We start from the raw sequence: 25,199 nt of genomic DNA, 5'->3' as shown, positions 1-25,199 counted from the left end.
AGTCAGTACCATATACAAGAAACTGGCAGTAAATAATTAATCAATTTTCACATTATTACGACACTCGGTGATTGTACGGATATAAAAGGGACCTTGCTTTGTAACGATGTCTGAGGACAATGACAACACAGGTGCCCTACGAATTTTAACTGCTTCAAGTTATTGTTCAAGTTATTGATACTTTGTGAGAGAAATGTTGCTGGGGAAAGCCTCTACACTACTATGTTTGTCAGTTAACTGTCTTACGGTGTTGTAGCTCTGCGGACGACGAAGAATGTAGCCGACGACATTGCTGAGGTGCCGTTGTCGCTGCTGCTGCTGTACGATGAGAAGAGTCCCCGATTTGTTTCCAGAGCCACGGATAATTATGGGACAGGCAACGGTTGGAACTGCAGCTTCCTCCACCAGTCCACTTCTGCCGTGCTCTCAATACTAGAATGTTAACGAATCAGGCATGCCTGCACTGGTGCAAGCATAACCGCACACCGCGTCGGCCGGAGCGCCCAACAAACACGTCCACACCCTTCCGTGACTCAAGCTGCTCTACCTCCTCTCTGCTCCCAACGTGACAGAGACTCTCCATACGCAAAGATAAACAATGGCACAACTACTGCCGTTTCGTGGTTGCTATCAATACATTTCAATTCAGATCCTTTGGCTATTACCCAGCAATTTACAACAGTTGCATTATAATTACAATCAGTTATATACATTCACAAATAAATGCACTAATACTTCGGTTACGTATCAAATAAGTTTCTGCAGTACAGCTTACAGCTTCAGAATCAGAAGTATAGTGCAAGTTATCAACGGATATTAAACGGCGAAAATTTTGGATGGTGCAGAAGGTATTTTATCCGCATTTTCGGTGTTACATCCTCATTAGTTACGCCCTTTACCCATGGAATCTTTTGCCCTTTTGTAGCGGCACATTTCAAACGTTTTAATTTTCTTTTTGTTTGAACTGCTTATGGGTCACGTTTCACTTCAGTACAAGGCTACGCTCCAGAGAAATACCTTCTTAAAGGATATCCTTGCTCTTACATTTATATTACATGTTAACAAATTCCATTCTGCGTCTATATCCTCCCTACTTCTATAATCACGTTATTTTTATGTCCAGACAGCTACGCTTGTCTACTGCTTTTAGTGTCTCGTTCCCTAATCTAATTCTCTCAGCACCACCTGATTTAATTCGACCACATTCCATTAGCCTCGACTTCCTTTTGTTGATGTACGTTTTATATTCTTATTTCAACATACTACTAATTCCATTGAATTGCTTTTCCCAGTCCTTTGCAGTTTCTGACAAAATTACGACGTCATCGGCGAACCTCAAAATTTTTATTTTTTCTCTCTGAACTTTGATTTCTCTTTGAAATTATTTTTTGGTTTCCTTTACATTTTGCTCAATGTACGTAGTGAATAACATTTGGGATAAAAACCCTGTCTCACTTCCTTCTTAACTACTCCTTCCTTTCTTGCCCTTCGACTTTTATAACTTCCTTCTAGTTACTTTACAAGCTGTAAATAATCTTTCGCTTCCTCTACTTTGGCTCTATGTTATATTGTCTCATTCTTTATGATCTATTAAGAAATATATATATTTCTTAATAGATCATAACGTATAAGTCATATATATACACTCCTGGAAATTGAAATAAGAACACCGTGAATTCATTGTCCCAGGAAGGGGAAACTTTATTGACACATTCCTGGGGTCAGATACAACACATGATCACACTGACAGAACCACAGGCACATAGACACAGACAACAGAGCATGCACAATGTCGGCACTAGTACAGTGTATATCCACCTTTCGCAGCAATGCAGGCTGCTATTCTCCCATGGAGACGATCGTAGAGATGCTGGATGTAGTCCTGTGGAACGGCTTGCCATGCCATTTCCACCTGGCGCCTCAGTTGGACCAGCGTTCGTGCTGGACGTGCAGACCGCGTGAGACGACGCTTCATCCAGTCCCAAACGTGCTCAATGGGGGACAGATACGGAGATCTTGCTGGCCAGGGTAGTTGACTTACACCCTCTAGAGCACGTTGGGTGGCACGGGATACATGCGGACGTGCATTGTCCTGTTGGAACAGCAAGTTCCCTTGCCGGTCTAAGAATGGTAGAACGATGGGTTCGATGACGGTTTGGATGTACCGTGCACTATTCAGTGTCCCCTCGACGATCACCAGTGGTGTACGGCCAGTGTAGGAGATCGCTCCCCACACCATGATGCCGGGTGTTGGCCCTGTGTGCCTCAGTCGTATGCAGTCCTGATTGTGGCGCTCATCTGCACGGCGCCAAACACGCATACGACCATCATTGGCACCAAGGCAGAAGCGACTCTCATCGCTGAAGACGACACGTCTCCATTCGTCCCTCCATTCACGCCTGTCGCGACACCACTGGAGGCGGGCTGCACGATGTTGGGGCGTGAGCGGAAGACGGCCTAACGGTGTGCGGGACCGTAGCCCAGCTTCATGGAGACGGTTGCGAATGGTCCTCGCCGATACCCCAGGAGCAACAGTGTCCCTAATTTGCTGGGAAGTGGCGGTGCCGTCCCCTACGGCACTGCGTAGGATCCTACGGTCTTGCCGTGCATCCGTGCGTCGCTGCGGTCCGGTCCCAGGTCGACGGGCACGTGCACCTTCCGCCGACCACTGGCGACAACATCGATGTACTGTGGAGATCTCACGCCCCATGTGTTGAACAATTCGGCGGTACGTCCACCCGGCCTCCCACATGCCCACTATACGCCCTCGCTCAAAGTCCGTCAACTGCACATACGGTTCACGTCCACGCTGTCGCGGCATGCTACCAGTGTTAAAGACTGCGATGGAGCTCCGTATGCCACGGCAAACTGCCTAACACTGACGGCGGCGGTGCACAAATGCTGCGCAGCTAGCGCCATTCGACGGCCAACACCGCGGTTCCGTTTGTGTCCGCTGTGCCGTGCGTGTGATCATTGCTTGTACAGCCCTCTCGCAGTGTCCGGAGCAAGTATGGTGGGTCTGACACACCGGTGTCAATGTGTTCTTTTTTCCATTTCCAGGAGTGTGTATATATATATATATATATATATATATATATATATATATATATATATATATATATATATACAGGGCGTTTCAAAAAGAAAGAGCAGATTTCAAACATTTATTTCTCAAAAACTACAAATGATAGAAACACAATTCCAACGGTCCTTCACTCAATATGAGTACCAAATGTTACACAACAAATATCAAAACTGTACCTCAATATGAGCGCCATTTGTTACACGACAAATATCAAACCGGTATCTCATTTCTTGCCACACACGACGCAACTGGTCTTTAGTTACCGAATTCACGGCCGCAACAATTCGATGTCGTACCTCTTGAAGAGTAGCGGGCATAGGTGGGACATAAACACAGTCCTTTATGTACCCCCACAAATAAAAATCGCAGGGAGTAAGGTCTGGTGACCTGGGAGGCCACAGACGATGACATTGATCTTGTGCTCCTGCTCTTCCAATCCACCGTCCTGGAATGGTGTTATTTAGGTACCGTCGTACAGGTTCAGAGAAGTGTGGTGGGGCGCCATCTTGCATGAAGATGAAGTGATTTGAATCTTCCTGAAGTTGAGGAAATAGCCAGTTTTCTAACATGTCCAGGTAAATGGTTCCTGTGATAGTTTTCTCCATGAAAAAGAAAGGTCCATAAACTTTGTTTACCGAAATTGCACAAAAGACGTTAACCTTTGGTGAGTCTCTTTCATGTTGAATAACGTCCCTCGGAGTTTCACTCGCCCAAATTCGTACGTTATGCCGATTAACTTTACCAGAAATGTGAAACGTTGATTCATCTGAAAAAATTAATCGTTCGGCAAAATTGTCCTCTTCCATGTCCTGTAGAATTGCAGTTGAAAATTCGAACCTTTTGTTGTGGTCGTCAGGACGCAATGCTTGCAATAACTGCAGTTTGTACGGCTTCATGTGCAGACGCTTACTCAGAACGCGCCATACCGTTGTTTTAGACATGTTTAGTTCGTGACTTGCCCGTGTCGTGGATTTTCTAGGGCTCCTTTCGTAAGCTGCACGGACACGCTCGACATTTTCATCCGATGTGCGTGGACGACCCGTGCTTTTTCGCTTGCAGATGCAACCATCTTCTACGAATCTGTGATGCCACTCATAAATTTGCTTATGACGAGGCGGCTGTTTGTTGAATTGACGGCGGAATGCACGTTGCACACCAACAATGGACTCTAACTTTGCAAATTGCAGCACACAAAATGATCGTTCCTGTGGTGTCGTCGCCATTTTCCTACAAACAAACGCCAGCGCCACTGCGGATTTGCATGGAACTTCTGCGCGGACCATTAAAAAACTTTGAACCTTTCTCTGACAAGAAACGTTTGAATTGTGTTTCTATCATTTGTAGTTTTTGAGAAATAAATGTTTGAAATCTGCTCTTTCTTTTTGAAACGCCCTGTATATATATATAGAATAAGGCACACACACATGTATACAATTTTTCATGGAAAATGGTTACGGATAAATAAAAAATACTTATTTACTTCGTGAATTTTGATTCGCAAAACTAAAATTTTCCCTCTCTCTCCCATAGGATGGGGTATGAGAGGGTGGAATTAGAGTTTTACAAATATTGACTCACCTATTAATTTTTTCCATGGGAACATGGATTTTCCCGGATTACAGCGCCAACTACCAAGAATAAAGTGAAATTTTTAACACCAAATGTTCGTAGTTTTTTTATGTAGAATCTGATTCTGTAATAAAAATGGGGGTTCCCATTTGAAATTATAAAGAGGCCTCCCACCCCACCCGCAGGGGGCTGGGGTGGTGGGCTAATTGTAGCACCAGTAGATGTCATCCTCGAAAATAAGCAACATCGGATTCCACACAATTTCTGGTGTGAAGCTTATTTTTCGAGTTATTCTCGTTTGTCAACTTTAAATTTATACCCTGTATATGCATAAATTTATGAAAAATTTCGAAGTCAGTAACGAGCCAGTATTATGTTGGTTTATTGTCGCGTTTGAAGTGTTGCGTGAAGTTTAAGTGGAGCATAATGTAGTAACAGCATTGGCTTTGAAAAGAACTGTACTTCTTTCGATGCATGTTAAACTATTCGTTTAATACACGATCAGAGAGTTTCATTGGCTGATGCTGATTTCGCGAGGCAGTATCCACTGCTACACATAAAGGATTTCCGACGTTTAACTGCTCATTCCCAAATATGAGCTGAATGTCAAAATAAACGTCACAGCTGAATCGGATTACTACGCATATCTAAAATGGCGCCAAATGACTGGCATATCCCTTCAGCACTCGTTCAGCTCTGTTTTTAAAAGCTCATTATGCATTTTTAGCTGCAGTTTAGCGGCAGGAAAGAAGCTTATTTCATTTTTAACTGATTTATAATTTATTACAAATTCTCATTATTGATGTACGTTTGAATATCAAGTCGGAAACATGGAAACGGAAACATAAGTACTCAAATAACGAGTGTGTCTCGGATGACACATAACCTGCACTTATATAAACCAGGAAAAACATTCCTACTATTTTTCAAAGTCCACCTCTAGCGACATTTTTCACTTTTTCATTTAAACAGGTCTCCCTAGAGTTTTAATTGCTTCTCTTCATTCGTAAAGATAATAATTCAACAGGAAAATATCTCCGAGCCATAGAACATTAACAAAAAAGAAAGCGGAATAAGAAAAGCTACTGACTAGGAACTGGTCTTCTTAGCGATTTTATTTCTTCTTTTTGAAATACAATGTAGATCGCAGAGAGTGCATTTGACGTGTGTTTCTTTTCATCGATACAACTTCGGATTGAATTTACAAGCAGAGATCACACCTTTGCTGTGTTCATATGACTGATATGGATCGGAATTTACAGACTATAGACCAAAGTTCTGTAACTCGATCGCTGGTCAGACTTGCGAATTTTCATCTGTCACTTATAAAACGTTTCATCTCTGCTCCCATCATGACATATGTCTAATAGCACCATGGTTCGCATTGGTTCGCATTCCACGTCAAACAACAGGCCCCTCTGTTAATGAGGGCGTGAATTCAAATAGGACCAAACTTAGTAAAACACTGTGGTGTTCAAGTCATCCATCGGTAATGGTGATGTCTTGCCCTTTTTGTGATCCAAAATAGACACAAACTTTACATTTCATTAGAAGAATGAGGTCCTTTCTTTTGCAACATGTCATCAGTGGCACAATTTGCACTGATTCTACAAGAATTTGTCTTCTTTGAGAAATGAGATAACGAGTTATATCCAGTCACTTAGCTTGTGTAACTATATTACATAGTAACTGATTGATTTACAACATGTAGATGTATTAGAAACAACAAAGGTTTAGGAAACAGCTTCGGTTCAATTTTCATATCAAAGTAGGACAAATGATGTGCTTTTATGGGGTAAGGGCAGAATCACTGTAACGAAGCTACGGAGGAATAGTTCAAATATGGTTACGTTTGGTCATTAAATTTGCTCCATGGTATCCTTCCAAACGACTGTGTCTTATTAATTCCTCCTCTGAATTGTTCTTGATTACCGGTCTATGAGAAGGGTAACGCAAACCCCATAAAAATTCAAACTATTCTCATAAACGATTATTTCTGACCGTTATACGTAGTTCCCTATGAAGCACCGGATCATAGATAAATAATGGCTGATGGTGAAGTCCACAGATGACATCCACCTCCATTTCGACAGTCTCAAAGAAAGACAACTTCCATTATTTTTTGAAAATCGGGGGATAATCGTACCAAATCACAAGTACTTCATTCATTTGGACACTGTGGCCATGCTCGAATTACTTAAACTACCTTTGATATCTCTGGTGCTTTGACAATGTAGATTTAGATTTTATTTATGAGCATGCCATAAGTGTGAATATGTAGATCAGCAAATCAAAAGTTTTCGTGCGTATGATCGTCTTTTTGGCGTCTGACACTGTTGATTTGTCTAGAAGTAATAGTCCACGGTTTTTATTATGGTACTGAGTTTTCATTGTCATCTTTCCAACTAAATACAACGGTCATTGAATCTTTATCACCTGCAGACCAAATACATGCTGATACAGAAATTTCATTAAGATTGAAAAATCGCTGGAATGCGTGACGACACCATCAAATTGTTCTACACGAAGAAACCTAGCGTAACACGTACCAGTATGCTGTTCATTATGCCTCCACCAGCCCTTGACAAACATTGTATTCCCCAACCTGCCTCTTAAGACACAGGTTCTTTTGACATAGTGACCCTAGACGTCTTTTGACATAGTGACCCTAGACGTTATTCTTAGTGCGTCATGTGTGGTTTAAGTCTAAGTGTTGTATATTTCGCGAGGCCTCATAGCCAGAAATACGCTGCCTCAGTTTTCTTCAAACTTTATGTCTCGCAGGGTTAACACCAAATTTCTCCACGAAGCACAATATCGCGGTCAGATCTCACTGTAGTAGGATGGGAATCCTTACGCTCTCACACTGATTAAATTCACATACTGAATTCGCCAGACATTATGGTCTTCTTTAACTCATCTCTATCTCGCCTAATAATGGGCCCACAACGACGATCAATAGTAATCAATATGGCGAGTGTTTTGTAGAGAAATAGTTCGATGCACGAATTACATTTCGTTAGGACCCTCCCAATGGATGTCGGTCTGTCATTTGCTATTCTCACAGCTAGCTTCATATGGTCATTCCTGCTTAGATCATTGTCAGTGGTAGCTGCTAGGTGTTTTACTACCGTTATCATTTGCAAATAACTGTTGAAAAGTGCACATTACAGTACGGATCAAACATCAAATCTCTTCTTTCGGTACAGTTGCAAACATGATGGTCAAATCAGAAAAACTCTATTCTAAACAGAAGCTTATATATTGTCATTCCGCATTTTCTGTGCTTTGATCCTGTTGAATTTTTAACCCTTTCGTAAGGCAAACCATCTGACCATCTAGTCTGCTCCTACTCGATTGCTTCAAGGGGAACCCTTGCCTTACGATAACCTAGTTTTTGGTGTCGTAAAAATTTGTTCTGACGGAACGTGACATTGACTCTCAGCTACAACGTAAAATTTCTTGACATTGTTCGTCACTTTCCACTTCACTATTTTTATTTGTATTTCCTTCATGAGCTTCCTTCATGTATATGGTTTCCCTTTTAAAAAATATCCCCAGAAATACTATATTTGGCTTGTAAATTGCAACCACCTCCTATGTACAGCGACATAATAGGCTTTGCAAGGTCTAGCTTCCGTGAAATAATCATACCAAGCAGCACTGCTCAACTTACCCATTGGCAGGTTACTTGAAAAGGATTCTCACGTAACTAATGTATCACAACCGATGTACAACGGTCGAAATACTTCGAAACAGATAATTTGTTTTATCTGAACAATGGTGTTATAATTAATTAATACACTGATACAGATGCATCGATAATTTCGAAGGTGCTTTGTCCTGTAATAATTCTAGTCCAGACTTGTGTTCCATTACTAAAATTGCGCCATGTAGGCAGTTCTGACGTTGCGGTTGATTATGGAAGCGTGACTAAAGAAAAATCAAAACACTTTCTTAGGATTTGTCGAACTAGAAGAAGCGTTAGACCGTGTAAAATGGTGCAAAATGTTCGAAATTCTGAGAAAAATGGGGGTACGCTATAGGCAGTGACAGGCAATGAACAATATGTACAAGAGCCAAGGGGAATAATGAGAGTGGACGACCAAGAACGAAGTACTCCCATTGAAACGGGTGTGGTCTTTCGCCCCTAATGCTCAGTCTGTTCACCGAAGATGCGCTGATGGAAACAAAAGAAAGGCTCAAGAGTCGAATTATAATTCAAGGTGAAAGGATAACAATGAAGAAGTGTGTGTGAGTTCTTAAGGAACCAAACTGCAGAGGTCATCGGTCCCTAGGCCTGAACATTACTTAAACTAACTTAAACTAACCTATGCTAAGAACAACAGTCACACCTATGCACGAGGGAGGACTCGAACCTTCGGCGGGAGGGGCCGCGCAATCCCTCACATGGCGCCCTTGACCGCGCGGCCACTCCGCGCCGCTATTAATGATAGGATTCACTAATGATACTGCTATACTTAGTAAAAGCGAAGAAGAATTACATGATCTGCTGAATGTAATGAACACTCTAATGAGTTCAGAATACGGATTGAGAGTAAATCGAAGAAGGACGAAAGTAATTAGAAGTAGCAGGAATGAGAACAGCAGCAACTTGACATCAGGATTAATGTTCACAAAGTAGATGAATTTAAGGAATTCCTCTATCTAGGCAGCAAAATAACGAATGACGGACGGAGGAAGGAGGACATCAAAAGCATACTATCACTGACAAAAAAGGGATTGCTGGTCAAGAGAAGTCTACCAGTCACAAACATAGGCCTTAATTTGAAGATGAAATTTCTGAGAATGTACATTCGAGCGCAGTATTGTATGGTAGAGAAACATGGACTATGGGAAAACCCGAACAGAAGAGAATCGAAATGCTTGAGATGTGGTGCTACAGGCGAATGTTGTAAATGAGGTGGACTGATGAGGTAAGGGATGAGAAGGTTCTCTGCAGAATCGGAGAGGAAAGGAAAATGTGGAAAACACTGACAAAGAGAAGGGACAGGATGACGGGACATCTGTTAAGATATCAAGGAATGATTTCCATGGTACTGGAGGGAGCTGTAGAGGGCACAATATGTAGAGGATGACAGAGACTGGAATACATTCCGCAAATAAATGAGGACGTAAGTTACGAGTGGTACTCTGAGATGAGGAGTTTGGCAGTCTTCAGAAGAATCATCATCATCTTGGACAGTTTCCAGCCACTGGCTGGGTCTGTCGGCAACACAAGCCTCTCCATCGTGTTCTGTCTTTCCACCATTCCCCCTCTTCCACCTTCGTCCAGTTCTCTTCTCGGCACACATTCCTTCACTCCCTTCACCCATCTATCTCTTGGTCTTCCTCTGGGCCTCTTCCCCTCCAGTGGCAGATCAAACATCCTCTTTGGAATTCTTCCCTCATCCATTCTCTTCATGTGTCCATACCACTGCAGTCATGATTTTTCTATCCTGTCCTGTACTGGTTCCTCCTTTAGTCTTTCCCTCACATACACATTTCGCAATCTGTCTCGTCTTGTTACACTCAACCTGCTCCTCTGGAACTTCATTTCACTAGCCTGTATTCTACTTTTGTCGCTTTTGTGCATTACCCATGTCTCACTTCCGTATGCCAATATGGGGACAAAGTAGGTTCGGTATATAATTCCCTTGGATTTCTGTGGCACCTCCTTGCTCCAAATAAGCCCCCTAATGCATTTGTAGAACTGCCCTGCTTTTCTGCACCTTTCATTTATTTCCATTGCATTTCCCCCCTTACTTTCAATCATGTTTCTCAGGTACTTAAAGTTCTCTACCACTTGTAGTTTTTCCCCTCCACAAGTTATATCCACATTTGGCCTATTCTTCTTCCTTGTTGTGACAATTATTTCACTTTTCTTTGCAGAAAAATGCATTCCATATTGTGCTGCCGTTGCCTCCCATACATCTAACTGCTCTTGCACCTCCTTCTCGCAATTTCCCCATAACATCAGGTCATCGGCAAAAAGCACTGCTTTCATTTTATGATCTCCAATTGCATCTGATACTTGCTGTAGGATTTCATCCATAACAATAATAAACAATAAAGGCGAAAGTGCACTTCCCTGTCGCAGCCCATTTTCCAGCTTGAACCATGCAGTACGTTCCCTCCCCACTTTCACACAACTCTCACTTCCCTCATACATTTTTCTGACTTTTCGTGTTATCTCTTCATCTATCCCTTTTGCGTTCAGCACATCCCAGAGCTTGTCCCTACAGATACTGTCATGCGCCTTCTCAATATCTAAAAAGGCCATTATTAAGTCCTTCCCGTACTCATAGTGCCTTTCCTGCAGTTGCCTTACCGCAAATATGAGGTCCGTTGTTGATCTTCCCGGTCTGAAACCATACTGCTCCTCTTGTAGTCTACTTTCAATACTGCTTCTTATTCTCTTCTCCAGGATCTTTTCATAGATTTTTCCACAGTGGCATAGCAGGGTGATTCCTCTGTAGTTCTCACATCTCCTTTTATCCCCTTTCTTGAAGATCGGGACTATAATTCCTTTCTTCCAATCCTCAGGAATTCTGTTCTCCTTCCACACCACCCTCAGCTCTCTGTATAGCCATGGGTTCCTACTTCTCCTGCTGCTCGTATCATATCCACTGTTACTTCGTCCCAACCTGGTGCCTTGCCCCCTTTCATCCTCTTTATGGCTTCTTCCACTTCATTCCAAGTTAGATCATCAATTTCCCCACTATTATAATCGTCTGCTGCCTTAGGCTCTCCATCGCTGTTAGTTACCCGCTTGGCGGCATTCAACAGATCTTCAAAGTACTCCTTCCAAATCTTTTTGAGCTCATGCATTTCCTCCACAACTCTTCCATTATTATCCATGATCCTCAGGCACTCGTTTCTGTCGTTCCTCTTATTTCTTACCATGGTGTAAAGTACTTTTTTGTTCCCTTCACTGTCCTCTTCTAACATTCTTGTCCATTTTTCCATCCACTTCTTCTTCTCTGCCCTTACTATGGTCTGTGCCGCTTTCTTGCTTTCCTTATATTTTACCCTAGCTTCCTCTGTTCGGGTCTGGAACCATTCTCTGAAGGCTTTGTTCTTTCGAAGTACTGCCTCTTTACATATGTTGTTCCACCATGGGGTTTCCCTACTTCTCCTCTTTGTGCTAGTTCTTCCGCACACAGTCTCAGCTGCCTCAACTAGGGCCCTCCTAAAATCTCCCCATTCTTCTTCCACTGTTCTCTGATCTTCCTTTGGCAGCTTCTTCCTGATCAGTGTCTGGTACTGGGTCCTCCGTTCATCCTCTTTCAGCATCCATGTCTTCAACCTTTTCTCCTGTATATCTGTTGCCCTCCTATCTTTTTTCTCTCTCAGGGTGGCTACCAACAGCCGATGGTCACTGTCTAGGGCCTCAGATGGAATGACCTTAACATCTGTGAGGCTGCTCATCATCTGCCTATCTACTAGTACATAGTCTACTACTGAAGTTTGGGACCAGTCTCCACTGTACGAAGTTATTTTGTGGCTACTTCTCTTCTTGTACCAGGAATTTGCGATCGCCAGCCCATTCCTCTTGCAGAATTCCAGCAACAATTTTCCTTCTCTATTTCGGTTCCCCCAGCCCTCTGGTCCCATTATCTCCTCGAATCCTTTCCTGTCTGTGCCAACATGTGCATTGAGGTCCCCTATTATAATCTGATTAGTTGCTTTTGCATCTCATCTTCAAATTCCTCCTTCTCCTTTTTTGTACACCCCACCTGTGGGGCATATGCTTGGATGATTTCAATGCTTTTTCCTTTCATTCGTACTCTGGCTTTTATCATTCGATCATTGATACCTTCCACCTCCTCCTGCAGACCCTCTCTGACCACTATTGCCACTCCATTTCTTCCCCTCTCATTCCCTATCCAGTACAGTTTACATCCTTTACTTAGTGGTTTTTCACCAACTCCTCTCCACCTAGTCTCAGCAAGTCCCAAGATGTCCAATTTCCTCCTTTCCATCATTTCTACAATTTCCTCTAACTTCCCAGTTAGAGTCATTACGTTTAAGGTGCCCAGTCGTAAACCATCTCGTAATCCTTTTCCATTGCTTGGTCGGCTTCCTTTAAATCCGTTCCGTGATCCGAGGCATGTTCCCTTTTTAAAAGCAGTTGATTTATTCACTACTGGCTTGCTAGGCCTATCGCAGCTTCACCAGAGCCCCGTTAGCCGTCACGTTTCAGGGTTCCCATAGGGCCTTCCCAGCTACCGTAGCGGTCCTGGGGCACACGAAGTCCCCGCTGTACAACGCCCCTATAGGTAGTCCCCTACTTTGTGCCATTGCCCATCTCCCACGACTTGGACGAGGGGTTGGACTTATGGGAGAATGATGACAAACAAAAAAAAAAATTAAAAACCTAAATTTTAGTCTTCTGATATATGCATACGTAGGCGACAAAAGTCTTAGAATAGCGCTTTGCGCATATACGTAGGTTGAAACTTAAATAGTGTCAACACTGCTGTGGAGACACTATGCAATGGAATCTACTACTGTCGCTAACAGCACACGTTGTTGACATACCTACCTTACCTCCAAGAAGATGTACACTCCCGTCCCACGTCACCGGCGTGCGCACAGTCTAGGGAAACACAGTCACTTGTGAGCAAGTGGACTATCGTAACGGTGTCACTATGTTATCGACTGTGATGGTGTTATCATAACGCATTACGTTCCTCCACGGCAGACCGTCAATGCACAGAATTACTGTTCGTTTTTGTAGCATCACCTGCGACCAGCTTTGCGAAAGAAGTGGTGACACTACCTGCGCAACCCACCCATCATTTTGCACGCCAGTGCGAGGGCGCATACAGCGCAAGCTGTGGCTGCTCTGTTCGGTCGACGCGACTGGGAAGTACGGTACCATCCACAATACTCCCCCGACTTACGTCCTTGTGACTTTGATCTGATTCCGAAGATGAAGGAACCACTTCGTGGCGTTCGCTTCACAACTGTTTCAGAGATTTTAAAAGCAGTAGACCGTTCCATTAGCACCATCATCGGTACAGGCTTTGCTAACGGTGTACTACGCCTTCCATATCGCTGGCAACTGGTTCTACACAACGCTGGTGACTACTCTGAAGGACAGTAGCTAGTGCAAACATGTAACTCTTTTTTATCGGTTGTGAATAAATGAACCACGAAATTCTTACGTTTCACTGCATAATACACCAAGAAGCGCTTTGTGCGCAAACATTTCCGGCAGAAATAGTTGAGGTCATGAATTTGGTAATAAAAATTGTTAACAGCATCTTGTCAAAAGCACTCTACCATCGTCAGTTTAAAGAATTCTAAAAACTAAAAGGAGACTCACTATTCCGACCTCCTCCTTCACAATAAACTGCGATGGGTTTCCAAGGGTAAGGTGTTGAAACGTCTTGCTTTGTGCTTGAATGAAGTAAATTCATTCCTCAATGAAAAAGGCACTAATCGCCCTGAATTAGAGAACAGCGAATGGCTTCAAAAATTTTAGTTTATGGTGGATATGACGGCGAAATTAAATGAGCTGAATCTAAAACTGCAAGGCAAGGGAAACCCAACCAATGTTTTGGTAGAAGAATTGGTTTGTTTCGAAGAAAAATTAATTATTTTTGCAGAAGATATTCAGAGCAGTAAATTACTTCACTTTCAATTTCTAAAGCGATGTCGCGATAAAACCAGTGCAACTGTTGACTCGAGCTACTTCAGCACAGCTATTAAAAAAACTAAAGATGAATTTGCTTTCAAATTTCAACAATTTAAAGCCAACAAATCCACTCCAGTATTCACAGTAAATCCTCTCAACACAAATAGTAACGAAATCCACATTCAGCCATTTGGAGTTGATAGTGGATCTCCAGAAATGCAACTGATGGATTTAAAAAGTAAAGCTTTGTGGAGTGGAAAATTCACAGAGTTGAAAAGCAAACTGGAAGAGTTGGAAGTCCAGAAATGTATCTACGTAACGCAACAAAAGTGGACAGCTTTAAAGAAATGCCGCGAGTTGAGGCACCTATATTCGACGCATGGAATAGTCTTCCAGATTGCTACAGTGAGCTGAAGAAGTTGGCATGTGGAGTGCTGACTACCTTCGGATCGACATATTCGTGCGAGCCAGTGTTCTCTAGCATGAATATAACTAAAAGTAAAGTAAGGAGCCAACTAACGAATGAAAATTTAGAGTCGTATTTGAAACTTAAAACAACAAGTTGTGAGTCAAATTTATCCAAACTTTCTAAACCCATGCAAAGCTAACGTTCCCATTGAATTTGTTCGCTCGAATGTATGTTATCGTTTTTTTTCATTTTTAAGTACATGCTACATTGTTTAGTAAAGTTCCAATTTTCTACTTGAATAACCATGCAAAGCAATCGCTCCTATTGAATTTCTTAGCTCAGTTGTTTGTTATTGAAGTACAAGTTAGTTTTGTAGGTGAATGTTTAATTGTTTTAATATTTTACTTGAATAATATGTTATTATGTAATAATACCACATATATATTATCTAATTTGTTGTGAAAAAACACTACTTATAGTATATGAATAAATATATATTTTTCTTGTCAATGAATAGTTTAGTTTATTCGTCAAAAAACTTTGTTTGTGCAAGTACTATTTATTGGTGGTAAGAAAAATTTTTGTGGCTCTTTAAAAACTTTGAAATTTTATAAATTGTAATTTCTGACTCTTCCGACTCAAAAGGTTGCCGACCCCTGGTCTAGGGTGCAATTTCGCATGACACCAGGAGTATTCTCGTGGCTACCCCTTGCACCCCGACTGAAAATTTGTACGGCAGTATGGTGATACGACCTGTTGTGCTGCCATTCATGAGTATCATTCCGGTGTATGTGTCTTCCAACAAGATAACAGTCGCCCATAACCGCTGTTGTAAGCCTTCATGCTCTACAGAACGTCGACATGTTGGCTTTGACGTGCTAGATCGCCAGATATGTCTCCAGTGGAGCACGTATGGGGCATCATCGAACAACAACTCCAGCGTCATCCACAAACAGCAGTAACCATCTCTGTATTGACCGACCAAGTGTAGCAGGCACGGAATTCCATTCCAAAAACTGACATCCGGCACCTGTACAATATAATATAACACATATATTTATTCAGAAAATACGACATCGTTGTGTGTGGAATCTGATCATTCTCGTGATATTAATAAAAAAGGACTCCATCGCTACTAAAATAATTACTGTCAGTGACATAATTTAATATTCTGTGAAAAACTGTGTATCAGACAATACCTATGTAAAAAGATAATGAAATCTCCATCTTTTGTTATCTATGATTCGTCTAGAATAATTCCTTTTTCATGTCTGAATTGTTGTAATGATCGGACGTGATTGATGGCTTGTAGCACTGAGGTCGGTAAAAAACTGTGTTTTGTGCTAATTTAATATTTTAAAAATTGAGTTTATTTGTCACTGATAGGAAACACCTTGGTGGAGTTTTATTTCATTGTGATTCTCATCATATAACAACAACATTGTTGTAACAGTGAAAAATTGTACTGAAATGCAGGAGGATCTGCAACGAATTGACGCATGGTGCAGGGAATGGCAGTTGAATCTCAATGTAGACAAGTGTAATGTGCTGCGAATACATAGAAAGAAAGATTCTTTATCATCCAGCTGCAATATAGTAGGTCAGCAACTGGAAGCAGTTAATTCCATAAATTGTCTGGGAATAGGCATTGGGAGTGATTTAAAATGGAAAGACCATATAAAATTAATCGTCGGTAAAGCAGATGCCAGTCTGAGATTCATTGGAAGTATCCTCAGGAAATGCAGCCCGTAAACAAAGGAAGTAGGTAACAGTACACTTGTTCGCCCCCTGTCTGAATACTGCTCACCGGTGTGGGATCCGTACCAGATAGGGTTGATAGAGGAGATAGAGAAGATCCAACGGAGAGCTACGCGCTTCGTTGCAGCATCATTTAGTAATCGCGAAAGCGTTACGGAGATGATAGATGAACTCCAGTGGAAGACTCTGCAAGAGAGACGCTCAGTAGCTCGGAACGGGCTTTTGTTGAAATTTCGAGAACATATCTTCACCGAAGAGTCAAGCAGTATATTGTTCCTTCCTATGTATATCCCGCGAAAAGACTACGAGGATAAAATCAGATAGATTAGAGCCCACACAGAGGCATACCGACAATCTTTCTTTCCACGAACAATACGAGACTGGAATAGAAGGGAGAACCGATAGAGGTACTCAAGGTACCCTCCGCCACACACCGTCACGTGGCTTTCGGAGTATGGATGTAGATGTAGATATAAATGTTAAGTTTTTCTGACCAGTTACAAAGGAGCGCAGCCATTAGCGCTATTGATTTACAGCGCATGTTATTGCTAAATGCTGAATAATAAGTGATTAACATTGAGGAATACTTTTAAATTTCAATGCTTATAGTAAAGGTAGATAAAAGATTTGGTATATATTATTTGTTGATAGTAAAACAATGCCTGATTCAGATTCGATAAGTGATTGTCTTATGTTAGCCACCACTTTAGTGAAATACTGCAGCGGCAATTTTAAATCAAATTTTAAACAAAAATAAATATTGATGGTCAATTTTCACGATATTAATTGTGTATTGGTGGCCCAGAACCCACTCATAAATAGTAAATTCGACTTAGGTTCTGAATAATCTTTAAAATTAGTGCAAACAGCACCTTACGTGATAAAATTGTTTTCTGCTAATGTATGGACCCTGATTATGTCGTAAGTACTGTTACAAAATATTTTTGGCAGGATAGAATACATTAGTGTTATGCGTGCGTGGTATTATGCCTAAGAACTGTTCATTGTGCTTAAGGAAAAGTGTTGCCACCTTGAATAACAGTTCGGTAAATTGTATGAGATCACTCTTGTGCATTAACTTAGTGCCATTACACTGCTTGACAGACAACATTGCTACACGATCCCACATGGAAATTTCTTTAACACAATTACTATCTTTAGCCGGGAGGGGCAGCAATTAAATGAAACCTCATATTTCGTTAATGCACTACTGGCCATTAAAATTGCTACACCAATAAGAAATGAAGATGATAAACGGGTATTCATTGGGTAAATATATTATACTACATCTGACATGTGGTTATATTTTCACGCACTTTTGGTGCATACATTCTGAAAAATCACTACCCAGAACAACCACCACTGGCCGTAATAACGGCCTCCATACCCCTGGACATTGAGTCAAACAGAGCTTGGATGACGTGCACAGGTACAGCTGCCCACGCAGCTTCAACACGATGCCACAGTTCATCTAGAGCAGCGACTGGCGTATTGTGACGAGCCAGTTGCTCGGCCACCATTGACCACACGTTTGCAATTGGTGAGAAATCTGGCGAATGCGCTGGCCAGGGCAGCAGTCGAGCATTTTCTGTGTCCAGAAAGGCCCGTACAGGACCTGCAACATGCGGTCGTGCATTATCCTGCTGAAATGTAGAGTTTCGCAGGGATCGAATGAAGGGTAGAGCCACGGGTCGTAACACATCTGAAATGCAACGTCCACTTTTCAAAGTGCCGTCAATGCGATCAAGAGGTGACCGAGACGTGTAACCAATGGCACCCCATACCATCACGCCGAGTGATACGCCAGTATGGCGATGACGAATACACGCTTCCAATGTGCGTCCACCGCGATGTAGCCAAACACGGATGCTACCATCATGATGCTGTAAACAGAACCTGGATTCATCCGAAGAAATGACGTTTTGCCATTGGTGCACCCAAGTTCGTCGTTGAGTACACCATCGCAGGCGCTCCTGTCTGTGATGCAGCGTCAAGGGTGACCGCATCCGTGGTCTTCGAGCTGATACTCCTTACTGCTGCAAACGTCGGCGAACTGTTCGTGCAGATGGTTGTTGTCTTGGAAACGTCCCCATCTGTTGACTCAGGGATTGAGACGTGGCTGTATGATGCGTGACAGCCATGCGGGTAAGATGCCTGTCATCTGGACTGCTAGTAATACGAGGGATCCAGCACGGCGTTCCGTATTACCCTCCTGAACCCACCGATTCCATATTCTGCTAACAGTAATTGGATCTCTACGAACGCGAGCAGCAATGTCGCGATACGATAAACCGCAATCGCGATAGGCTACGATCCGACTTTTATTAAAGGCTGAAAGGTGATGGTACGCATTTGTCCTACTTACACGAGGCATCACAACAACGTTTCACACGGCAACGCCGGTCAACTGCTGTTTGTGTATGAGAAATCGGTTGGAAACTTTCCTAATGTCAGCACGTTGTAGGTTGTAGGTTGCGCCAACCTTGTGTGAATGCTCTTAAAAGCTGATCATTTGCATATCACAGCATCTTCTTCCTCTCCGTTAATTTTCGCGTCTGCAGTACGTCATCTTCGTCGTGTAGCAATTTTAATGGCCAGTAGTGTAATAAGTAATTGATTTAGTCCTGCTCCCGCTGCGCCACAACGTTTGCATGCTTGCGTTCAAAATTATAGCTGTTACATCGGTTATTAACGTGCTACCATTTCTCACTTGCAATAACTTATCTCGCAGTTACAGTAATCAGTGATCTTGCAATGTGAATCACTTAAATATGTTACCCAGAAAAATTTATTCTTCAAATTTCATTACTGTACATCAATTAGTTTTTGGTGTTGCGATTTTTTTTTCTTTGGGTGTAGTTTTGGGTGTTCGCATAACCTACCAGAGCGGCCACAAGCGGTGTCCGGGCTGTATGTCCCTCGCCGCCCCCGCCACAGCAGTGGGGACACCACTGTGCGCGCTGAGTTATCGCCGCTGCCGGACCGCCGGTCACACATCACTCACCGCCGGCCATCACTCACGCAGCGCTACGCGGTGCGTGGACGGCGCGCCACGGCCCGCTCTTCCTCCCGCCGCAGCTCGATTGTTTCTGTCCTTCCGGAATATCGCTCCACAGCACTTTCACACTCTCGACGAACTCTGGCAAAACGTGCCGGGTGATTCAAAGCGGAGTCGTTAATATAGTGAGCATACAGTGGTGTCCTTAGGACTTTGGTACGGAGAGCATACGACATTTCTGACGCAGACAGCTTAACCCAAGAACTTGGGCATTTGGTGGCTGTTTTTAAGGAAAATGGATACACCGAGAAGCAGATTCGTCGGGCTACGGAGTTCGGACCACCTCCGGAGGTGTATGAAGAGGAACATAGATCTGTGGCCTTTCTTCCTTATGCTGGAGGCTTACCGTTTAAGACTGGACGATTTTTAAGGAATTTTGACATTAAGACAGTGTTCCGTCCACCTTCTAAAGTGAGAGCTCTGCTCGGCTCTGTGAAAGATGATTTGGGGCTTAGGAAACCCGGTGTGTACAAAATTCCGTGTCAGTGTGGGAAAGCTTACATTGGCCGTTCGATTCGCACAGTGCATGACAGGCGTGTGGAACATCGCCGTCATACGAGGCTACAACAGCCGGAAAAATCGGCAGTAGCAGAACACTGCCTAAATGAGGGACACAGTGTGAAATTTGATGACACTGTGGTACTTGCCCAACATTTCCGGTTTTTGGAACAGTGTCTATAAAGAGGCGGTTGAAATTAGGTTGGCTGATAATTTAATCAACAGAGACAATGGATTTCCTCTTAGCAATGACGTGGAATCCTGTATTATCTCGCATCAAAACTGAACGTTCTTCGGTGCGGCCTTGTTTGCGATATATCGTTGCCAGCAGTGTTTCACTGAGGGCGGCGTCACCTCCCTGTCTTGGGAGGCAGAAACCGTGATGGGCGGAGCATGCGCCGTGTACAGAACGGTGGCCTATATAGCACGTCGATTTGCAACCTGGCGTCAGTTCTCAGCGGGATTCATCAGCAGAAGCAGCATTTTCCTGAAGATGGCGACCAGTTGGATCGCCGAATTATCGAGTCAAGTTGATTTTAGGATCCGGCAGCAAACCCGAAGAGACTTTCAAGTCAATATCGTTATCATCTTACGACGTAAGGTGTTGTCGTCGTTTCATCCAGTTCCCAACTCCTGTAAATTTCCAGCTATTCTCTTCATTTTGCTTTACCTCCCTTATCCCAAATCTTCGATGACGTGTCTTACAAACTCTTTTATAAGCCTGCCCCTACGATTCAACCCCTCTACCATCCCATCAACTTGTTTCCAACACGAACACGTCATATGCACCCTAACATTCTGTCTCTTCCTGTCATAATATTCTTCGTATTGGGCATTCTTTATCACATGCCCCTTGCAAGCTGCGATATCATCGCGAAAGAACAGTGACCCGTATATGTAATAAGTTTCCTTTAATATACGTTTATGATCACAAACTTTTAGTTAACAGATTACCGGTTTCGGTCTTTAATGACCATCATCAGATCTGTTCCATAAAAACGAAGTCCTAATGTACTGCAGCCCTAGTGGCATCGTCAAATGTAGTACTACTGACTAAATGACTCGTGCATGTGACGTTATTTATATGTATGTGATGATGTTGGTGCTGATTCCGCATTTAACACGATACACTATAGCTGCAGCACATTAGGACTTTGTTTTTACGGAACAGATGTGATGATGGTCATTAAAGACCGAAACCGGTAATCTGTTAACTAAAAGTTTGTGAGCATAGACGTAAATTAAACTTACTTGCCCTTTGTTCCTTACTTGATCACTCAACATGGTCTTCAACATTCTGCATTAACACTGTGTTCCAAAGGCTCCCTGTGTCGTCGTCCGCAGAGCGAGTTCCCAGCTTACAGATGGTCCTTCTCAACGGCACCACAAGCTAAAGATAGTCGCTGCCAGGCACAACAATGAATGAGATACGCCGACATAAACCCGCCCTCAACAGGTTCCACACGCCGCCGCTGACAGACACTTACTTACGTCAGAAGGCAGCGCCGCACAGCCACACTCGTTAATCATCGCCTGCGATGGCAACGTCGCCTTATCTCAGATCCAGCTGCGACCTAACAGAACTATCAGTCACAGCTGTATGTCAAAGTTCATAATCAATTGTACACTGAGATGCGACTATCATGCTTTGTTGTATCACAGTCTAAGACATACAGTAACGATAGTTGTTAACGTTGGAGCGACACTAGCGCTCCTAGCGGTGAGAAAGCAGACATTCGCATGCATCGTAACTATAATGTAACTTTTTAATTATTTTCTACTTCACTAACGAAATAGTTGTCATATTTTTGCGTTCCATGTGTCAGTAAGTCATCATGAGACAAGAAGTGTCGTTAAACACACGTGAAAACAGTCGAACCACATTGATTCAATGACATAAGCTACAACTTATTCAAGAAGAAATTCTTTCGAATACGTGCAATTGCTGCTTACTCGGCTGAAAGAGATTGTAAACATATATCTTATTCATAAGAAACTTATGTTTCTATTCTTAAAATCATAGGCACTTTTCAAGACACTTAAAAAATTATCTTGGAATCTAACGATCCGTCCTTTCTCACACTTCACTTGCCTTTCTAATAAACGAATATTTTTGGAATTGTGATTACTTTTTCTTCAGAAGCAAATGTGTTCAAGATTCTTACCATCCGTGGCTCAGATGTAGCAACGATGTCCTACCATTGGTTTCTTCTGTGTTGGGAAGCAGTTTTATTCCTTTTGACGATTTATTATCACGTCTGTGTAGTTTTCTCTTAAGCTACAGGCGTGGTGGTTCATTTGATACGCTAAATAACGTTGGTATTACATTCCATATAAGATTTTTTCAATCCACGTTCACTGATTTGGCTGAAAGTGTAGAAAATAAAATGCCGCTTTCTTGGATAGACATACGACGTATTTCTGCAAAAAGCCAGGTTTTATGGTGTTTACTAGCACTTTATTGTTAATAAATGAAAATGATATTATTCAATCAATATCTGTACACTACAAGAGAATCGTAGGTGAGCTGCTCTTTAATGCACCATTTCCTACATCCCAGGACGATTGTGATAGTAACGGAGGACAATTGTGGTGTCATTTTTTAGTTATTGTCTATTTTTATGGCAATACATACTCTCCCTATTGTAAAAACTGCGTTGCGAATCAGTGTAAACGTTATTATTCTCACTCATCCGATATTGTAGCTTGCTAGCCGCTTAGGGCACTGCTACTGCGGTGGGTAACAAAAAAAGGAGTGTCGCAAGTGTTACGTTACAATGTGGTAGTGTCCAGTAATGACAGATACAGTGTTGAGCGGTAGTAACAAGTACGTAGTGGCATTCCTGTGGACACGGATTGTTTCAAAGTGAAGTACTTTAGACTGCTCAAATTTTAATAAATTGATCTAATACACTAAAGAGCCAAAGCAACCTGGTACACCTGCCTAATACCGCGTAGGGCCCCCGCGAGAAGGCAGAAGTGCCGCAACATGACATGCCACGGACTCGACTAATGACTGAAGTAGTGCTGGAGGGAACTGACACCATTAATCCTTCAAGGCCTTCCATAAATCCGTAAGAGTAGGACGGGGTGGAGATCTCTTCTGAACAGCACGTTGGAAGGCATCCCAAATATGTTCAATAATGTTTGGTGGCCAGCGGAAATGTTTAAACTCAGAACAGTGTTCCTGGAGACACTCTGTAGCAATTCTGGAAGTGTGGGTTGTCGCATTGTCCTGCTGGAATTGCTCAAGTCCGTCGAATGCACAATGGACATGAATGGATACAGGTGATCAGACAGGATGCTGACGTATGTCTCACCTGTTAGAGTCGTATCTAGATGTATCAGGGGCCCATATCACTCCAACTGCGCACGCCCCACACTATTACAGAGCCTCCATCAGCTTGAACAGTACCCTACTGACATGCAGAGTTCGTGGATTCACGAGGTTGTCTCCATAACCGTACACGTCCATCCGCTCGATACAATTAGTAACGAGACTCATCCGACCAGACAACATGTTCCCACTCATCAACAGTCCAATGTCTGTGTTGATGGGACCAGGCGTGGCGTAAAGCTTTGCGCCGTGAGGTCATCAAGGGTACATGAGCGGGCCTTCGGCTCCGAAAGCCCATATCGCTCATGTTTCGTTGAATGGTTCGTACGCTGACACGTGGTGATGGCCCAGCATTGAAATCTGATGCAATTTGCAGAAGTGTTGCATTTGTGTCACGTTGAACGATTTTCTTCAGTCGTCTTTCCGGCCGCCGTGATGTCGGGAATTTGAATTTTTACCGAATTCCTGATATTCACGGTACACTCGTTAAATGGTCGTTAAGAGTAAATCCCCACTCCATCGCTACTCGGAGATGCTGTGACCCATGGAGCATGCTCCGACTATAACACCACGTTCAAACTCACTTAAATCTTTAATACCAGTAGCAGTAGTAACCGATCTAACAACTGTTCCAGACACTTTTTGTCTTCCACAGGCGTTGGAGATCGGAGCGCCGTATTCTGCTGTTTACATATCTCTGTGTTTGAATTTGCATTCCTATACCAGTTTCTTTGGCGCTTCAGTGTATTTCGTGTGTGTTGTACTACCCGTTTGATCTCCTCTAGAAGCAAATCTAGGCTTCCTACAACATATTTACTTTCAACCGCTACGCTTCTGTTTTCCTCACAGCACATTGTGATAATAACTTTCAAAAACGATCGCGTCTCCAAAGATGCATCAGTTTTTTACTGATGATCGTCATTTTGCTTAACTTGAAGCAGATCACGCCCACAGTGGTAAATTATAAATCTAGTACCTACGTTCTTGTAATTCGCTTTCGTTGTCATCTTCGGTGAACGATTGTTCTTCTGAGTTTTTCCTGTACAAAGAAATCTCAAACTTTACAAAATCGTAATAGCTCAAATATCTCAATGGTTTTCCTTAAACTACTGAAATTCAATTTGGTTCTGTATTTTTAAATACTCAAACGTTTGGTTCACAATAATCGTCGTACTTCCACAGCAATATAATTTTCATCTACGCAAAACAGCTACAAAACTTCAACTGGTCCCTGCGACTTAAAAACATGCCTGTCTTATATATCCTATCTTCTCGCTAAGGGAGACAGATAAGTGATTAGAGCCGTAGGCAAATAATGTAGCCTTCTACATTGCTGGTAACAGAAGCATTTAAATTAACTTTACACGTATTTTTCCGTAAGTGTAATAAAATTTGGTGAAAACATTGTTGTAAATGAGTTCATAAAATTTAAATATAGACGTTTCTGGTTAGTTAACTTCAAAATTATTCAATGTAAATCGAATGTAAGTAGCACATAAATGCAAATCGATTCACACAAAGCTGCGGTTTTATGTAAACGGATTGATCGATACCTATCAGTATCGAAGGTTCCCTCATACGCATTAGAATTCACTGAACTGTGAAACCCCCTACGTGCAAAAAGCTATCAGGCTCCAAGAAACTAACTGTGAGCCGGGCATACGTATAAGATGCAACCAGGAATCCCTTGAGGGCAAGCTCACAAAATGTGAATGACGTCTACGACATTCGATGTCCCACAATATTGGCTGCGAATGGTAACAGGGGGCGGGACTGAAGGTATCCAGTGGTAAGTACAAAATGAAGCTACGGTGCATAGTTGAATTTCTCAGTCGACAA

The sequence above is a fragment of the Schistocerca serialis genome, chromosome 7, assembly GCF_023864345.2.
Source record: "Schistocerca serialis cubense isolate TAMUIC-IGC-003099 chromosome 7, iqSchSeri2.2, whole genome shotgun sequence".
Lineage (NCBI taxonomy): Eukaryota > Metazoa > Arthropoda > Insecta > Orthoptera > Acrididae > Schistocerca > Schistocerca serialis.
The sequence above is the reverse complement of the archived record's forward strand: the minus strand, read 5'-3'. Positions refer to the sequence as shown.